Source organism: Gorilla gorilla, chromosome 1 (assembly GCF_029281585.2).
Source record: "Gorilla gorilla gorilla isolate KB3781 chromosome 1, NHGRI_mGorGor1-v2.1_pri, whole genome shotgun sequence".
Lineage (NCBI taxonomy): Eukaryota > Metazoa > Chordata > Mammalia > Primates > Hominidae > Gorilla > Gorilla gorilla.
This window is the reverse complement of record NC_073224.2, coordinates 155,610,568-155,630,268: the sequence shown is the minus strand read 5'-3', so window position 1 is coordinate 155,630,268 and position 19,701 is coordinate 155,610,568. Positions and strand designations below refer to the sequence as shown.

The 19,701-nt window shown below is 40.2% G+C and overlaps 1 pseudogene across 1 annotated transcript in view; it reads right to left on the bottom strand.

Annotated features, from left to right (window-relative positions):
* Positions 1-704: 704 nt before the first annotated feature.
* Positions 705-19,701, bottom strand: part of LOC101139849 (urate oxidase (pseudogene)) — a 42,688-nt pseudogene continuing 23,691 nt past the window's right edge. Inside the window, exons 4-9 of the transcript NR_188733.1 lie at positions 17,587-17,665; positions 7,772-7,958; positions 5,655-5,778; positions 3,388-3,478; positions 1,329-1,421; positions 705-1,235 (exon numbers count right to left, since the gene is read on the bottom strand). The product of NR_188733.1 is annotated as a urate oxidase (pseudogene) (transcript). The remainder of the gene's footprint in view (positions 1,236-1,328; positions 1,422-3,387; positions 3,479-5,654; positions 5,779-7,771; positions 7,959-17,586; positions 17,666-19,701) is intronic.

The following is a 19,701-nucleotide window of genomic DNA, read 5'->3' as shown; positions in this document are numbered from 1 at the left end:
TAAGTAGTAGTATCATAAAGGTGAATGAAGCCGTATTAACAAATAATACTAAGGGCTCATATGTAAGCAATTCTTAAAAATGGAGATTTTATTTTATTTTTTAAATGAAGATTTTTTAAAATGGAAAAGGTTACCCAGAATGTTAACGTGGACAAGTTTTCATCATGGGTTTCTAAAGCTGTAATTTGTGAAGCTTTATTACATGTATACAATGGTAGTGTTAGTCAATTGATATAATCAGCTCTCAAATCTGTACACATCTTTAAATCATCAACTATATTTGTTTCTCTGGCTATAAAAGGAATAATTGTTCATATTTGGAAGATTCAGAAAAGTACATGGTGAAAAATAAAAATCACTCATAATCTCATCATCCAGAAATTGTCATTGCTGATATTTTCACATCTATACTCTCTAGTCTTCTTTCTAAATGTACATCCACCCATCTGTATATTGGCTTAACATTTATTAAATGTGACGTTTTGTGCACATAAGGGATGCATTATTCAAAGAAAAACAATTTCTACTCTTTTTCAGTACCCTCATATGTACTAAATATTCTCTAAGGATTGAAAAAGTTTAAAATCAAACATTAAGATCACAGAAGTACTATCAGAGTGGAAATAAATAATCAATGATACATATGCTAGAGCATTCTTAAAATCAAATATTCAGTCAAATGAAGTAACAATGGTGATATTTTTCAATATAATTTTATTTCATTTTCTGCATTACTTAGAAGCATCAGTAGGATGAAAACAATATTTGTTTCTTAAACCTGTGCACAAATTAATTGATGTGACACACTCATTAATTCATGATCATTTTCTTAATGAATTGATTCTAAAGCTTCTCTAAGATAGGAAGGCATAAGACAACCAAAAAGAAATATTGATTTATAACTGTTCTAATACTGCTCAGCATTTTTAAAGTAAACTATAGCCATAAAGCCTGTTATAATTACTAATAAGGTAATCCACAGAATGCCTTGCTGAGCTAGGTGTAGAAGAAATAAACTGTTTCATATTGGAGGAAAGTGAACACTGTAAATCAATATACTAGTGTGAAATTTTGCATGGCTACATGCTATCATCTCCAGCATCACAAATGACTTAAGGAATTCCTCAGCTGAGAGTGGACTCCTATTGGTGGCCACAATGTCACAGTCTTGAAGACAACTTCCTCTTGACTGTACCAGTAATTTTTCCATATGGATTGTCTAATGGCAGCAAGACCTGTAGAAAAACCACATGGTAATTTAAAGGATATTAAAATAGCTCTCTCCTCCTTTCTATGACTCAATATTAAAAACAAAAACAACAACTTACTAAACAGGAAAATGTGTATGTCCTCCAGTAAAGTTACTTCAAGCATGGTAATGCCTTATTATCCTGGCAATAGTTGAGAGATGAGTCAATTTCCTAGAAAATTTAAAAGCTTTTGAAAAATGTTAATCATTGAGATATAAATGTTTCTAAGATGCATTCCATATCCCTGCTTTGTAAATGCAGTGTATTGAACACAATTGACCTTTCCTTGGTGACTCACCTCATCCATGAGTCATTGTCTAATGCTGTAAGATCACCATGCCCTCAGAAGTGTCTGAGGTCTGCAGGGCTGTTCACTCAGTTCTAGATGGCTCCAGATAGCGGTGCTTTTAGAGTTCTTCCACCCTCCCACCCTGTCATTTGTCACTTCTCTGCTAGTGTCAATGTGTCCAGCTTCCTGTTTCTCATGTGTTATGTTCACTTTGTACACATCTGCTGGGTGAGAGTCCAAGAGTGGCTCCAGCCATCCTCAAAGTACAGACACAAGGACAGCTTGTTCAGCCACTCAGGTGCCTTTATGTAGAGCCCTGACCCAAAGGAACTTAGGCCTTCCTGACTCCAAGTCCCCAGCTGGGCTCCATGAGGGAGCTGCGAGTCTGACTTCCTAGAGGGAAGAACCCTGTGGGCGCAGCCCCCCAGCATGCTGGGATTAGTGCAGACCTGAGGTGTCGGGGGCCCTCAGGAGCCCTCCTCTCTCTGCCTGAGGTCCTGAGCTAAGCACTGCTTGAGCCATGACACCTGATCCTTTTTTCTATGTAGGGTCCATTTGTTTTGCCTCTGGTGGACTTGGCCAGGATTACTTTCAGGTCGCTCTCCTGCCCGTTAGAAGGCTTTAAAAAGGCTTCAGATTCTAATTAATGGCATTCTGGTAGCCATGTCCTTTCCTTCCTCTAAAGTAAATACTGCTGCCTCTCCTTGTGGCTGGATGTACAGCATGTGGGACCAAGGCAAGGGCAGCTCTGCTTCCCAGAGAACTGGAACTGAATCCCTGGAGGCTTTCAGAATCTAGATCACCTTTGCCAGGCACCTAAGCATGACCTTTGTTTCCAGATGCGACTCCCGAGCCTCCATCTGCAGCTGATGGTGGTCAAAGCCTGCTAGAGGCCACTCACATTACTTGCAAAACAGAAACGAGGTACCTGGCCCGAAGGATTGTGAGGCTTCTGGGCCAGCAGGTGCAGAATGTGGGACCTTTAACCCCTTCATTATCCCTTATCCGCCAAAGGATATCAGTCTACGGGAGCAGAGCCATGCTAATAGATGGCTCCTTCCCTATCTTACTCCCCAACACATACTAAAAGAAGTTACTCAAAACAATGTTTTCTAGTTAATAGAAGTGTGTGGGGAGCTGGAGCAAATTGAGAAATCTTATTTTGAATGTGGTCCAAGAGGGAAGAATGGTTCTGATCTCCCAAGAACTGACCACACCAACCCACCAGTCAGTAATTCAGGCTGTCTAGTCAGACACACTGAGTGGTTTAACATTCTGCCATGGCTTAAAAAAAAAAAAACAAAAAAAAAAAACAGGAGAAATGTTTCTCCAAGACAAAGGGTTGTTTTCAAAAAATTAATTTCCGCATCTTACCTCTGTAATTGCAATTAGAAACATAAATACTCTTTCATGTTTTCCTGTGTGTATTTTATGCCACTGAATTGACTAGTTAATCAAAAGGTAGGAATGATGGAGGAAAGTGAAAATAGAATCTTTTTTTTTCCTCATTGCCTCATGATGGAAGAATAATGAAGCTGTGTCCTTGCATGGCACTTTCAGAGAAGCAGGTCTCAGAGCTGTTTCCTTGGGCACACTCTGTTCCTTCTCTGTCTTTCTCTCTTGGACTTCCAACCTTCTATAATCACTCATCCACTTCGAAGGCACTCCAACCTCAGGCATTGAAAGGCCCAGAATTGAAGAGGGCTGTAATCACTGGCAACTATAAATATTCCCCAAAGCAACAGTTGCTTGAGAGTTTTATTCAGTGACATTATCATCCCAGGCTTATAAAGGGGCAAAAGGGGGTGGGACAGAGATGTGCTTTAAATATATTTAAAGTTCTCTTACCTCTTACCTCTTCCTTGTTGATCAGACCCATTTTGGACATGTCTATGTTGAAGTAGTGAATGTTTGGCAGGCTGATTTCCATATCTTCTATCTGGAAACCACAGTGGTATGCATCACATTAGGAGCTGCGAGCCTCCATCTCCGTCACTCCAGCTACCCTCACCTCCCCTAACCTCGCACCCATTACTCAGGTTCTCTCTCTGACTTGGAGACACCCTCTGATGTTCCTTCACTGCCCGACACTGTTCTCTCCTGCTAGTTGTGTGATTAGATGGTGGGTCTGCTCTTCTCCCCTCAGTGTACAAAATCTGTTTCTCTGAAAAGAAAGGGCTCCTCGGGTCAGAAATCTGGGAGACCTCTTCAACATCCAACTGGCCTCCAGGTACTGGTCAGTCAACCTTCTAAATTCCTCCTCATTCCACTCCTTCCTTTCCAGGCCTGTATCTAACATTTATAGGCCCTGCAGTAAGAGTATAATTGGAGACCCACATACCAAAGGTATAAAAACTTTAAAGTTCTATTAATCAAGCCAAAATTTTTTTAAGTGAAATATGTTCTACTCTTCTAACTTGACAAATATACCCTTCATAACAACCTGGAAGGCCAAGCATTAATTTAAAATTCTCTAACTGTGATTGCAATTAGAAACATAAATACTCTTTCATGTTTTCCTGTGTGTATTTTATGCCACTGAATTGACTAGTTAATCAAAAGGTAGGAATGATGGAAGAAAGTGAAAATAGAATCTTTTTTTCTCCTCATTGCCTGGCATGGAGTACCATGCCAGGGCATGGCAGCATGGGAAGAGCCAGCCACTCGCCCCTGGCCCATCCCACCTTCTCTCTTGGACTCACAGGGGTAGACACTCCAGCTTGCATGTCAAGTTCCATCCATACCTCCTGCAAACATCTGCCCCTTTGCCTACTCTCAGGCCTAAGCGTGAACACCAATAGCATGATTCGCCCTCTGGAAGACAGATCTCGAGAAGAGATTTGCCCAGGTTCCCGAAGTAGTCTCAGGGCTAATTGGACAGGAAATTCTGGGGAATGCATGGGCCTCTGCAGTGTATGTTGCTGTGGCCCCACTGATTCTTCACCTAGTGGAGGGAGGCACAGCCTCCTCTGGCACAGCCAGAGGAAGGCCTGAGGGGGACCTGTAGAATACTAAGCCATGGCCAGAGTCCCTCTTGTCCAGGTCTAAGAGTGATACTCCTCCTCTCCAGCCCCACCATGGCCCAGACTCTCTTTGCAAGATTCTGAAATAGATCCCAACATGTCTCCTTGCCTATGGTCCATCAACCTTTTCATTCATCACATTTCTGTCAGCATGATTTTTCTAGAGTACAAATCTGGCACAAAACATCCGGCTTCAACCCCTTGGTGGCTCCCAGAAGCCTTCAGGATAAGGCACAGACTCTAAAAATAAGCCAAAAAGGCCCTCTTGACTGGCTCCTGTGGTTCCTGCCTCATTTCCAGGCACATGGAATGACTGTAATTCATTCATATATATTTAGTCACACGTGGTAGACCCTCAACAGTAAACGACTGTATCATGCTATCTCTTGTCTCCATACCTACCCTACTCCCTCACCCTTGAGAGTAAACTCAGATAACCTCTAGACTCAAACATCCTTCCCTCTAGAAAACCTGGCTGAACCCATCTCCTTTACCTGAGTTAAGTGCTTTGCTCTGTACTTTCATAATACTCTTTTCTCTATTGTATTGTTCATTTACTTATTTTGTTCATTCACTGAATGATGAGCTCTTTGAGGGTAGTGACTATCTAATTTATCTTTGTATCCTTCGTATGCTGCCAGAGACATAATCACCATTCAATGAATGAATGAATGAATGAATGGGTGGGGAAGTGGGTAGATGGACAGATGGATGGATGGATGGATGGATGAAATCTCTCTACATCTATCTTTCATTGTCTGGTTCTTCTGAAACACAGAACCTTGTCTAATTACCCCTCTCCCTCAAGGCATTCAAGTGTCCTGACTATGAGGCTTAAATCAGTGGCAGGTTGAAAGGACTCAAAGAATCTTCAACAAAACTCAAGGACTACAACAGGGGCCTGTGTTTTCAGGTTAGACAGATTTTTCCATTTTTGCTCTCTTTTCACTTGCTATAACAAGCTTTTGAACAACAACAGATGTCATTTTTCATGTGTCTTCCACTTTCTTATTTTAACTCTCAACTCTTTCTCAGAGCTGACAGAAGACACACGTTCTCCCAATCCTCAGAATGGCAACTGACAGAACTTACCGCATGAACTCGGCTCAGGGAGAGCACCTGGATATCACAGACGGTCTTCTGCACAGAGGGCGAGTATTCACCTTTGTCATAGGGCCCAGCAGATTTCTCCATGACAAGGTCCCGAATGGTGTCCCTAAAACACAGAGAAGGCCACTGAGGATCCTGAAAGGAATTTTAGTAATGTGTTACGAAGCTAAGAAGCAGTGACCTGTCTGTCCCCCAGAAAACAATGTTATTGATGTTTTTAGAAGATATTAGTATCTTGCAATGCCAAAAACAAAACACCTTACTTCCCATTCCCCTACACACACACACACACACACACACACACCATTCAACAAACATATTGAGCATCACTAGACTGTCTTCATAGTTTGGCACCAGGGCCCAGTGGGCATTTTAGGGTAAATTTCCCGACATGTTTGAAGAACCTAGGAAGAAGACTCCCAAGTATTCTCACCATCTTGCTGCTCTGCTTGGCTGGTTCATTGAATTGTTACATTTGGGGGTTTGCTCTGTGCCAGACTCTGTGTTTTTTAGGTTAGACAGATTTTTCTGTGCTAAGCATTTTATGTGACGATGTCATTGAATTCTCTCAATATAGCTGAAGTAGGTACTATTATTATCCCCAATTAGAGAAGAAGAACCTGAGCTTATAAGTTACATGATATGCTCTAAGTCCCTCTCTTTAGAAGGAGGCCCAGCCTACAGTACTATCCTGCCTCTGGCATGTTCAATTTCAAGCTCTTTTCAACATAAATACATCAGGCTGCTGCCCATGGAGAGCACTTGAAACAAAAGGGAAAGAAGACTGAGGTAACGTTCTCATCATGCATTTAAAAACCTATCACATAATAAAAAGAAGCAGAGAAAAACTACACTAGTGGGAGGGAGTGCTGTGGAAGTGGGTGGTGGGGGAAGGGTAAGCATGCAATTCTAGCTTATGGTAGGGTAGAAATTTCTAAAAGAGCTTTAGCAAAGGAATGAGATACCTAATCAAAAAGCAAGTTCTGAAAGTTCAGAGGCCTAATTACTCCCTGTCAGGATATAACAATAATCATACCTTTATATTGTGAGTTGTCAGAATCAAAATGGAGTCACTTGTGTCAGATGCTAATGAAATAAATAAATAAATAAAGCCAGGAAGCTGAGGGAGGGCCCTCATGCACAGATGCCTGTAAGAACTATTGCAAAGACTCTCTGAAGGGCTCTTATGTACATATGCCTGTAACAAGAATTTTGCAAAGGACTTTTCAAACAGTGGCTCGCGACGTGAGTCACAAGGACAGCTAGCCAGATGTACAAGAACATTTGCCTGCCACAGTCTTCACTAATGAGCTGGCGTCAATTCCTGCGATAGCCACTATAACCAGTGTTCTCTTTGTCTGAAAACAAATTACATACACTTTTTCCTTTTGCTTTTAAAAGCTTCCCCTTGCTTCAACCTCTTAGGATATGCCTATGGTTCCTGCAGCCCACAAATTTGCAGATTCCCTGTGTGTTCCTAAATAAATTCATTATCTTTGTAGAATCTCTCCCTGTTATTTCAGTTAACAATATTTTTAAGGCATTTATAACTTATAAAATGCTTTTGTGAACACCATAATCATTTTGAGTTTAGGCTAGATTGACCAATTATCCCAGTTTGCCCGGAACCAAGAGGTTTCCTGAGACATGGGACTTTCAGTGTTAAAACCAGGAAGTCCGTGACAAACTACAACGAGTTGGTCACCCTCGTTTAGCCCTCTCTGCATCACTATGAGGTAGTAAGGCCAGATATTCTCTTCATTTGATGCCGTGTTTCTTCAGCTGTGGTCCCTGGTCCAGTGGCATCATCTGCATCCCCTGGGAGTTTGCAAGAAATGCATGTTCTTGGGCCCCACCTCAGTCCTACAGAATCAGAATCTCTGGGGATGGGCCCAGCAAGCTTCATTTTCTGATTCTGTGTGATTCTGATGCACATACATGTTTGAGAACCACCAATTTAATAAATTGAATAAACAGAAGGGATTTCTGAATAGTGGGAGGTTGAGTTGAATGGCTTCTAAGTTTCTCTTTTACATCTAAGATTCTATGAAGTCTGGGCCCCTGGGACAAGGGTAGACACTACATGCATGTGTTCATACCAGGTAGCCTTGAAGTCCACATCCCTGCACTGGTGGTAGCGCCACTTGCAGTACACTTGGGTGGCAAAGCATCAGTCCTTCTCCTCAGGGAGGGTAGTGAACTGGTCCTTGATGAAACCTTCAAATCCAGACTGTGTTGTTTTCAAGACCTTGAGGTCTTTGATTCCAGAGTGAATGACTTGGGGTCCTGTTTCAAGTAGAAAGTCAAGAGTGGCTGAGCTCATAAACAAACAGTGTCTTGTTGCTGAAACCTAGCACAGAGGATCCTGGTCATTAAAACATGACACATTCTGTACAAAAACTACATCACCACCCGTGTTTTCTGTCATCCTATTTCCTCTGAAGTCCAAGTGAAGAGGATGGTGTGCCTTTGCTTCCATCCGGATTCCATGACTCCCTGCCCTGTCTTGCCCTAGAAAATCTGAAGGTCTAAGAATAACCTCCATTCCGTGTTGAAGGCCACAGAAATGAATACATTCCTCTCATGTACAAGTGGGAGTGTCTTCTTGACCAACTCACCTTATGTATTTTGAGCTCCATCTCCTCCAACAGGTGATCATGCTGAAATGTGTTAATACGGCCCTTAAGAGCCATTCCTCTACCTGCTACTGTGACCCCTTTACTGGGGGTAGTCCTCATGCTGATCATCTACAGTAGCCGATGATCCCAATCTCCACTAAGCCCTGATGGCATCCCGGCATCCCAGCATCCCAGTTCCCTTACGGTTATCAGCTCAGCAAAACCAGGCAACTTCATAAATGGGTAGCAGCGTGGGCCTGGCTGAGCCTAAATAAGACAGGGAAGATGGAGTTGGTGACTCACAAGCGATAGATCTGCCTAAGTTGATATCTATAAAGGCTTTTGTTTTTTCTGCTGAAGGAGAAGGGACGAACTTGGTTCATGGGTACCTGGGGGAGAGAGGGGAGAGTTGAAAACAATGGAGGGAATGATATGGCTCTCCTTCTGTCTCTGCTGCACTTTCATAAGTAATGGGGCAGGTGGAAGGGTGACAGGCATCATCTAAAAAAGAACAATATTAACATCACTATGACTTTATTTGTCTGCACAGGCTGGCAAGGATTGGGGACATTCCGGGAGCACTTGGCAAACCCTAATAGCAAAGTGCCATGGCATGATTATTAAGATCACCTCTTTTCAGTCTCTTTGTTAGTTCCAACCAATATCTATGCTTCTTGGACTGTATAGTCTAAAAATCAAGGGCCAGAGATGTCAGGTATCACCACACACATGGTCTTAGTTGAAGAACAAGAATATAACATATGATCCTCAATTAAAATCCAAGGAAGCTCTTAAAAATCCAGTGGTTTACATCACCTATGTGGTTTCTATTGCTACAGTTAACTCAGGAGCTGTGGAGTTTCAAAAGTAGGTAAATAAAGTCTGTATTTCTGTTTTTCCATGCTTCAGTATACTCCTATCAGACAGAACAATAGCCAGTGGTTAGTGGTAGATCTGCTGATTAAATATGTCCTGATTAAAGAAGATATTCTGTGCAGAGTGTCCCAGGATAATGCGTTGAAACAGGAAATGATCCTTGTTTAACTTTCCGAAGTACTTACTGGAAGCTACATCTGAAGAAGGAGCAAGAGAAAGATACCAACAATGCCTTAACGCCTTCAGCTGGCCGGGTTTATCAGATTCTAAATGTATAAAGTCATGATCTCACAAAATCAGCATTGCTACATGCAGTGAGTGGAAGCCTCAAACCCAGCAGAACTACAGAAACAATCAATAAGTATCTGTTGAATGAATGAATGAATGAGTTTAGCAAGATTGATTCATGTCAAGGAATAAGCATTGCACAATTTAGTATCTTTCTTTTCTAGACAGTTCAGCCCCATCAGTCTTTACCATTTCCCTTTCTGGTCCCCTCCAACTCACACATAGTGTGGCAGGAGGTGAAAGGAAGGGTGTTAACCTTGGCTAAGAACCTCCTCTCTGTAGACATGACTTTGGTTGCTGCAGTTTTCAGTCTTTATCTTACTTAGTTCTCAAAACTCTATAAAGCAGTTATTTTAATGCAGGTGACTTTTAATCATTTGCCCATAGTCACATGGCTAGAAACTGTCAGAGGTGGAATTTAAACTCAGCACCACATTATGAGATCCCATGCTTTTCTTCCTGCTTTTTGGATCACTTGCCATCTATGCAATGGTTCCTCCTTCCTTTGACCCTTTCCCCATTTGTGTTCTATACGTGGCCTTTCCAGGAGACAAGGTTGCCACCTTCTATTCACAGCGTGCTTTAAGGACCTCAGATAGAGCCCCCTGCCTGAAAAATACCATCTCCATTGGTCAGAAACGGAGATTGAATAATCATTTTTAGAGTTGGCTCCTATGTATCTAAAAACCTTTGTATTCCTTAAACATTTCCTATTGAAATGCAAATAAATATCCCTTAAAGAAGTGACTCCTTAAGCCTTTGTAAGGTACTATGATAATCTACTTCCCATGGTAAGCCTTTCTAGAAAACAAAATCCTATAGAAATGAAACATGGGTTTGCAATCAGGAGTGGGGTTAAAATGAGTAGCAGAAACCCTTGCAGGAGAATAAAAAGAAGGTGAAAAAGAACCAAAGACAAACTTTATCTACATTGTTTTCTTCCTATTCATCTGGCCTTGACTGCTGGCATCCATGTAAGCCAGTCAAACTTTGGCTCCTCCAAAGGTGTAAACCATAAAAGGATTCCTGGATGCAATGTTGCATAGTGGTTGAATCTACAGCTTTGAGACTCAGATTCCTAGAACTCAAATCCCAGTGCTCTCCCTGCATCCTCAACCCCCATTTTTATGAGCTCTATGCTCCTGAGGGAATTATTTAACCCCTCTCTACCTTGATTTTGTCATCTGTAAAATGGAGACGATAATCATACATATTTCCTAGAGTTGCCACATGTCTAAGAGGATGCACATAAAGAACTTAGTAGAATTGCTGACCTACGAAAGTGCTCTACAAATGTGATGATGATGATTTTGCCATAATTGACTTTTTCCCAATGACTTCAACAACTTATAAATATTTCCCATGTTTCACAAAGTCTTACTGGGTTCTGAAAACTACTTCTAATGTGCCATCCTATCCATCTCCAGCCCTGGGATAAGATTTATTGACCTTAAGGGAATGTCAGTCCTACTAGGCCGCTTTGAAATGATCTGCTTTCTCACTGGAATCTAAAAACGGAGACAGCAGTTGTATTTTTAAAATGTGTCTTGGCATCAGTTTCACACAGAATAAAATGTCTCATGTTCCCCAAGACAATTAACTATTGCCACAGTTTTGGCAGAACACAAACCATCTACTCTGCTGCTCTCATCATTCTATTAAAAACAACAACAACAACAACAAAAACTATTCTCTCTGAATGTTAAAAGAATTTTTCCCTGGCACACATTAGACATGCTGGATGAAATCAGAGAGCTTATTTTATCTTCTCTGTTGGCGGTGCCCCAGCTTTCTGAACATTGGTAAGAACCTGAGGCTTTCAAAATCATGGGCCCATCAGCTAAAAATATGATGCCTAACACACTCTAAAAAAGATTCCCATTTAGACCAACAAGAAGTAATTCAAAAACTGTCCTTTTCTAGGTTACACCCCATGAAATCACTTAATCAGCTTTGTTTTGTTTTGTTTTTCTGCCTTGGTTATGGAGTAATGCAAAAGAAAGATTTTTCACATTTCACTTTGCTAGAACATAATCTTTTCCAGCTTTTAGTGTCCTCCTACACACTTAGCAGATTGTGGCTTATCTCTCAGAGAATCATACATCCTACCCTTTAGCTATCTAAGGGAAAGAAACTCACTGCAAATTAATAGAAAATAAGCCCAATTCCTTACCTACGCATCAGGTGTCACAAAGCACAAAGCTTTATTGAGCCAAGAAAAAGATCTTGTCATAAGAGGATAATTGCTTCCACATTTAACACCTCCAAAAAGGACACAAATAGCTGAAAGGCAGATATTTTAAAACCATATTAAATCATTCTAGTAGAAAATCTCAAACTTGTAAAGTGCCAGAAAAAGTAAAGATCAATTAAATATTTGCCTTGGAGAGTCCATTTAGCTCATGCAGGAAGAGCGCAAGCTCCCTCTGTGCAATTGTGGATGGAAAGAGATGACATCATCCAGAGGGTAGGAAATTAACTGGGCTTTTGTACAACCAGGTAATGACCAAGAACATTTTAAAAGACCACGAATCTGCCAAGAACTTTTCTTACAGAGGAACCGAAGAGCACTTTAGTCTTGATATCAAAACGACATAAACAGACTTCTTGGCAGTAGCCATCTCTGTCCTGGATCTCCCACTTCTCCCATTTCACTTCTTCCATCTGCCCATCTTGTCACCTCTTAAATCTGTTCTCCTCCAGGTCGGATTTCATCAGTTGCCTTCCTTACAACCATCCCCCTACCCTCACTACCCTTCATGTCAATAGATATATAGGAAGTATTTTTCAGTATCAGAAGACACAATCTAGTATTTGAGGTCTCTTCTCCATCTTCCATTCCTCTATTTAGCTATGCTTTAGCTGAATTTCATAATTAGTGTCAAATGGGAGAAATTTGCTGCTGAAGAAATTGTGAGTTATAATTCAAATAGTGCAGACGTTTGGGGGTCAATTTAGTTCAAATTAGTGACTCAATCATACCAATGACTTACAGCTCCATTAAGCTTGTAGTTTCTCACTGATACATGATAGAAACAGTTCCGAAGATTCAATGCCATATGATACCTAAACCAACTGCCTGCTTCATACACATAGGGCCTAGTTCTCCTCTCAGGGCTTGAGAAGTCACAAACATAAAACCAGCCCTCATTCCTTTGGGCAAACAAATTTCTTTCTCTCTTCCAGATTCTCCTGTGGAATCAGCAGGCTTTGAAACAACTAAAATACAGTCTAGTGATGTAGCTGTAAAAGATCCACTAGGAAGAAGCAGTGTAATGGGAGTTTTAGAGCAATTCCCAGGGTTAAAGTGGTGCTTGAGGTTCAGCAGGATTTCTAGAAATGTTTGATCATTTGCTAAGTAAGAATGAATATAGTCCATCGGGAGAAACTCAGTCACACCTCCTCCTGGGAAGAGTCCTTTTGGGAGTGGCATGACTGAACGTGTGAATAAGCACATGTGTTTGAGGGGGCAAAAGTCTTACCATTCTAGCCAGTCCCCCACCAAAGGCACTACTCAGGTGTTTGTAACAACAGCCTTCACCATGTGAATTTGTGAGTGGTGTGTGTATAATATAATTACTATTTTCTTTAGTTAAGCCTTTACAAGGGCATTTCTTATGACGATGATTGTAACATTCTCTCACATTACGATTCCTACAGTTTCAGCTCTTGGATAATAAGTAAATAAAGAATTAAACTTCGCTACTGAAAGAGCATACATCCCTACTCTCCAAAGAGGGACAGAGTAGAAATGTCATCTTCTTATACACAACACTGAAAGATACACACACCCATAAACATGTGCACACACATACCTGTATACACTTAAGGCAACAGATATCTCTTCCGCTACCCCAATCCCTGCCAGCCCTGCATGAAATCAGAGGGGGAGTTGGGGGCTGGACTCTAGATGAGTCAAGCTGGAGCTTCTGGGAACACTGCCACAATGATCTCAATACCCTGAAGCTTTGCAGCTTTCTGCAGAAAGAAAAAGTTTTAACCTGATTATGGTGGCTAGTTTTTCCACTCAGCTGCAGCCAGGTGATTAGAATTCAAGCTGATAGCAACTCTTGGTCATTCCTGGAAAGAACAGGATAAAAAGAGAAGTCCGTTTTCCTTTTATGATCAGCACAGCCCTATACTTGGCCACTTGACTTCCACCTCCCTGGCTCTGCTAAAAGTATTCTGGGAAGTCACCAATGATGCCTATTTACTGACTACATAGTTTCTCATCAGTCCTCTCAGAACCCCAACTTCTTAACTCTCCTATGGCAGAGGCTAAATCTACTTGCTCTTCCTCCTGGCACTCAGCTAGATGACATTTCACAGTGTCCCTTGCAGTGAGGTGTGACTATGTGACTGAGCTCTCTCCAGAAGAAATGATCCATGCTGTTTCCAGGCCGGGAGCTTACGCTTCAAGGACTTGCCCCTCCTTTTGCTCCTCTAAGCTCTTTCTTTGGTTGTCTGGTATGAGGGTCTACTTTCAAGGTGACACCAAAAAGTAAGGATTAAAAATATAAAGTTGCCATCAACCTGGGTTCCTGAAGAACTTCATGGAGCACAGCATCCGCCTGACCCCCCTAGCTCCCCACACAGACGCTGAACTGGACTTCTGCAAAAAGAAGTAAACTTCTAGTGCTGAGCCACTGCACATGGGCCTATTTGTCATGCGTCTTCCCCAGTAATTCAGAAATCCCTAATTTCTTGAAATGTCTTTTTCTTCTGCTTCCATGACACTATCATCCCTCGTCTTCCTTCTATCTCTCTAAACATTCTTCTGTCTCAGTTTTTAAACTGCCCAACCCTTACAGTGGGGAATTTTTCCCAGGCCATCTCCTCTTTCAAACTCTTCTCACTTTGTGTGTTTTTCTGGAATGGTCCTTCTTCCCTGTGGCTTTACCTAACACCAATCTGCTGTAGCTTCACCTACCACCAATCTGCTGATGGGCCCCAAATCTATCTCCAGCACATAATCCCACATTCACCAGCTTCCCACCTGAAAACTTCCCCTTGTGTGTAATCTCCTTAGTCAGTTGCCCAGTCCTCCCAGATTAGGGTCAATTTTAACTCCTCTTTCTCTCCAATCTTCCATCTCTAATCAACCACTGAGACCTATTGATTACACTTCAAAAATGTCTCACATAATGCTTCCCACAACCTCTCAGTCTCTCCAGCTCTATTTCTACTGCTTTAGTTTAGACCCCATCACTTCATCTTTGCAAGTCTCCAAATGTCTCACTACTGCCTGTTTCTTTAATCTGTCACCATACCTTGTTCAGAGTTTCTGAACAAAAACATGCACATAGTAATCTGACCATTAGAGACTTTCTCTGGTTCTCTGTTGTCATTCTAAACAATAACTATAGCTATTAGTTAAGGAGAGCTTAGTGTGCCAAGTACTACGCTAAGTACTATGCTAAATGCCTTAATAAAATAAATTAGCTTTCATCTCCTTTGTTTCTCTGGATAGTTGTTGAAGTGGGCACTGGTATCCTTGTTTTACAAATTAAAACCCACCAATGTAGTATAAGTAACCTTGCTCTTAATCACAAAGTTAAGTAGTGGAGCTCAAATTCAAATATGATTCATTCTGACCTCAAGGCCTCTTGCTTAACCACTGTGCAAAACTGCCTTCATCTTATACTAAACTTGTGTATAACACATGAGGCCCTTCAGATTCCAGCCCAAACCACCAACTTATTTATCTTCATCTCCCTTCTTACATTCTAGAAATCAGACCCACTGAATTTGTTACTGTCCCCCAAATGCTTTGCCCTTTCCACAGTTAAATAAATTACTTCCCCGGCATAGTCTTCAGCATGAAGCAAGTGCTCAAAATATTTTACTTCCCCTCTTTCACTCCTCATGGACTGTACTCATATGTATCCTGTTTCTTCTGCGTGTAATTCCCTTTCCTCCTTCAATGCGCAGCATATTCTGAATCAGTTTTCAAAAGTCAATTGGAATATTTTTTCCTCCCTTGTCAAGCCTTCCAGACAGACTGCTCTGGAAAGAGTTTCTTCACTTCTCAGTTCCCATAGCATGCCTTTTATCCCTTCATCATAGTCTTTAGCCTCTCATACTGCAGTCAATCTGTCTCACTAGGGTCAGGGAACATCTTATTCCCCTCTTTACCTACAGCCCTTTGCATACATAATAGGTCCTCGAAATCTAGTTGTTGAATGAATAGTATATGAATGAATGACATAAGCACTTTTCATAAATGCTCTCATTGTTAATTAGCTCTCTTGAGGCCTAATCCTAGCTGCTATTATTTTACATTATTGAAAAATGTAAAAAAGCATCCCAAACGTCACTGAAAAGCAGTTTCGAGTTATGCTGATCTATACAGTAGCCACTAAGCCACATGTGGCTATTAAGCACTTGAATTATGGCTAGCATAACTTGAGATAAGCTACACATATAAAATACAGAATTTTAAAGACAATTTTGTAAAAAGAATGTAAAATACTTCATTAGTGATTTTTATACTTATTACATACCGAAATATTTTTGATGTTATTTAAATAAAATATATTATTAAAATTAATTTCCCTAATTTCTTTTTGCTTTTCTAATGTGGTTATGAAAAAAATTAAAATTATATATATGGCTTGCATTATATTTCAGTTGGGCAGAGCTGATTTCGAGTTTCTAGTTTTATGAGGGTAGTTAATGGGGCTTGGGTAGGATAACATTGAGTCAGGAAACTTTTCTTTCTCCTCCAAAGCCACATATCTAAGACAAGAAGGAAGGAAGAAAGAAAAGAAGGAAGAAGGGAGAGAGGGAGGAAGAGAAAGGAGAGGGAAAGAAGGAAGGAACCAGAGAGACAGAAAGGAAGGAAGGAAGGGCTAAGGAAAGGAGGGAAGGAAAGAAAGAAGTTAGTTCCAATTTAATTTAACAAATAGCTCAGAAAGCTAATATAGCATATGACTACACATCTGGGCGATAAAGATCATCTTTTTAACCAAATACAACAACTATTTAGTCTCTTTTATATAACATTAATTTTATAACTGTTTATCAAACGTTGAGAAGGCCCTAGTTATGTATAGACTTTAATTCAGATAGTGGAAAATATTTAAAAATAGCTAATACACTAGAACTTTCTAAGGAGGGCATTATCCAAAAGAACTCAGAATGAGAAGGGATCTTATATTTTATTAACCTTATAATAAATCTGATATTCATTAGATGCCACTTCAAATTCCTACTAAGGAGGAAGGGAAGGGAAGGGAAGGGAAGGGAAGGGAAGGGAAGGGAAGGGAAGGGAAGGGAAGGGAAGGGAAGGCAACAGCAAAGAAGAAAAGGGAAGAGTAAAGGAGGGGAGGGAAAGAAAATAGAAAAATTTTAGAGTCCACCTTTTCATTTTATAACAATCAGTAAAGTTTATTTTTTTACTGGGATAAAGACATTATTACCAGCTTTGTCTCCATGGTTCTTAGAGGTCCTCTAGCCTAACTCTTAGCCAATTATTGAACTCTGCTCTGACAAGCTCAACAAATCTGTGGAATACAAGCTGTGGAAATTTTAATATTTGCTAAGTTCAGTTATCAGTACTAATAACACCTATGATATAATTATGTTTCATAATTAATTTGGAAATTTCTTAGCAAATAGAATTATATAATTGCCATTGCTATTTTAAATGAGATGCATTTTATAGGAATTACAATATTAGTGGTTTTATTACACAAATAAAATTTCAGGAAAACTTGACTATTATTTAGTAAATATTTCCTATGAAGGTTACTGTAATTGTAACATGATGTGGCACAAAAAATATTGGTCAGAAAATTCAGAGATTTGCGTTCTTTTCAGCCTGGGCCTTTTTAAATTTTGCCTTACCTCAAAATCTGGTAATAAAAATGATTTACCTGACTCAATCCCCAGGGTTGTTGCAAAATGAATTATTTCATTTTTATATTTTTAAGACAAAAAGTAGATAATTCTTTAATGTAATTCAAAGTCACAATATTCATTTCTATCTCAGATTTAAAAGCCTTAAAAAGTCTCTACAGTTTTCCTCCATGTTAGTAAACAGCATTGTTTAGAAGAAAGGAAGAAAAAAGAAAACAAAGCCACCCTGAAGTTGCTACTATATAATCAAAGCATGAAAAATAGTTTCTTACCACTTCTCAGCTGTTCAACTTCACAGAAGTGTGTTCCAGTGGGAGTGTGAATAAATGCATGGACATGCTTAACTCCATTCTGAAAATTAGGGAAACAAATTATTTCCAGGAAAATTTCAGTTCATGCCATAAAGCCAATTTCTTTAATTAAACTGAGAGCACAAATAAGTGAGTTAACCTTTTCAAGATGCTTCCAAGGGATTTCTTCCACATAGACTTGAGCTCAGATTACATGGTTAAAAGAAGAAAGAAAATGCTCACAAATATTCACACCAAAGGCTTCTATGCTTTTGATTTGTAAAAAGAAACAAAATGCTTCAAAGCAGAAATAATTGTCCCATTTAAAAATAATTTATAAATACTGTTAAATGAAATGATGGGAGGTCATTGCTTTGGACTAAGCTCCTGCATTAGACCCCAACAGACCAGACCAAAATGGAGTCACTTATGCTAAATTCCACATAATCAAATTGAAGCTTTAAGGAAGCAGATAGATACCAAAACAGACCAGTTTTTCCTGAAAACAGGAGATTCCAGTCTATCTGAGTCAGTGCGATAAGGAAGTCCCCTCTGCTTTAACTCTCACTAAAAAAGTAATCTGAAACCTGATGTTAACCAATCAGTTTTTTTTTCCATTTTTCTGTTTCTTGTTGCCACCTTACAAAACCCAATGTTCTGTTCTTGCCCAGTGGAAGCTCTTACTCTTTTTTGTAGAACAGAAGCTGCCCCAATGGTAAATAAAAACCAATTCACTCTATAACTAAACTTGTTGTAATTTTGTCTTTTGATATTACTCATGATGTTCTCTTTCCTGATGAATTGCTTTTTAGAACTAGACAAGCAGAGAATAGAGTCTATCTCAAGAGAAAAAAGGTGTTTATCTCACTTTTTTACCAGAGCTCCCAAATGAAGTTAATAATCACCATCACCAGGTGAGACTCTCGTTTTTAAAAGAAACCCATTTTGCAGGAGAGGATGTGTCAGTGGATGAGCAAAAAATAACTTAACATTCAGATTCTTCTCACAGTGCGTTCAGTCATCACTTGTATCAACCACAGCACACCATAACACTCTGAACTCTGTGAGGCTTCCCATTTTCCCAAGGAAAAATGTTAATGAAGGGCCACCTCACTCCTTACCTTGCATACAGGCCTTCTATTGATCCCAGCTCTCCACCCCCATAATGCAGCTTCCATATTAATCCCTAGGTAATATTTTATGGTCTTAGCACAGTCTGGAAATTATTAATGGCTTTGCCTACAATTAAAGTGAAGTATTTGTACAGGCTTCCCCAGTATAGTTCTGTTTTATACCTGTTGGCCCAGAATAATTACGAATAGCATCCTATTTTGAGCTCAAAAGTGTCCTGGTTTCGATAAGAAGCTATACGATCACTCTATCCATAATGAATGACTTTAAGTAGTTTTTAACATTCAGGTCCATTCTTCACTTTTCTGCAAACTCCTACACAGTACAGGAAATACAAGAATCTGTTGTACCTGGCCCTTGTCCATATCACAGCACAGGTCTACTTTCAAACGATTTTTTTAAAGAATGCAGTTCCTTTTTCCATAGCCCCATCTATGTCTGCTGGGTCATTCTGATTAGCAAGAGAAAGGTTCAGGTTAAAAATAGGAGTTGCAGAAATTATATTGCAATGTTTGTTCATTTAATGAATTATGGGTATGGATTTCATGAAAAAACATGAGAAAAGAAGCTTTCCAGTCTACATTTCTTGTCTTTTTAGACTTCGTGGCAAGTAAAAAAAAAAAAAATCAGCTTGAATTGCCCAGAAATCTGGGTGACCCAGCATAGCTTCACTCACACTTAAAGAAACCATAGGTGGGGTCGGGCACGGTGGCTCATGCCTGTAATCCCAGCACTTTGGGAGGCCGAGGCAGGCGGATCACAAGGTCAGGAGATCGAGACCATCCTGGCCAACATGGTGAAACCCCATCTCTACTAAAAGTGCCAAAAAAAAAAAAAAAAAAATTAGCTGGGCGTGGTGGCAGGCGCCTGTAGTCCCAGTTACTTGGGATGCTGAGACAGGAGAATCACTTGAACCCAGGAGGCGGAGGTTGCAGTGAGCCGAGATCATGCCACTGCACTCCAGCC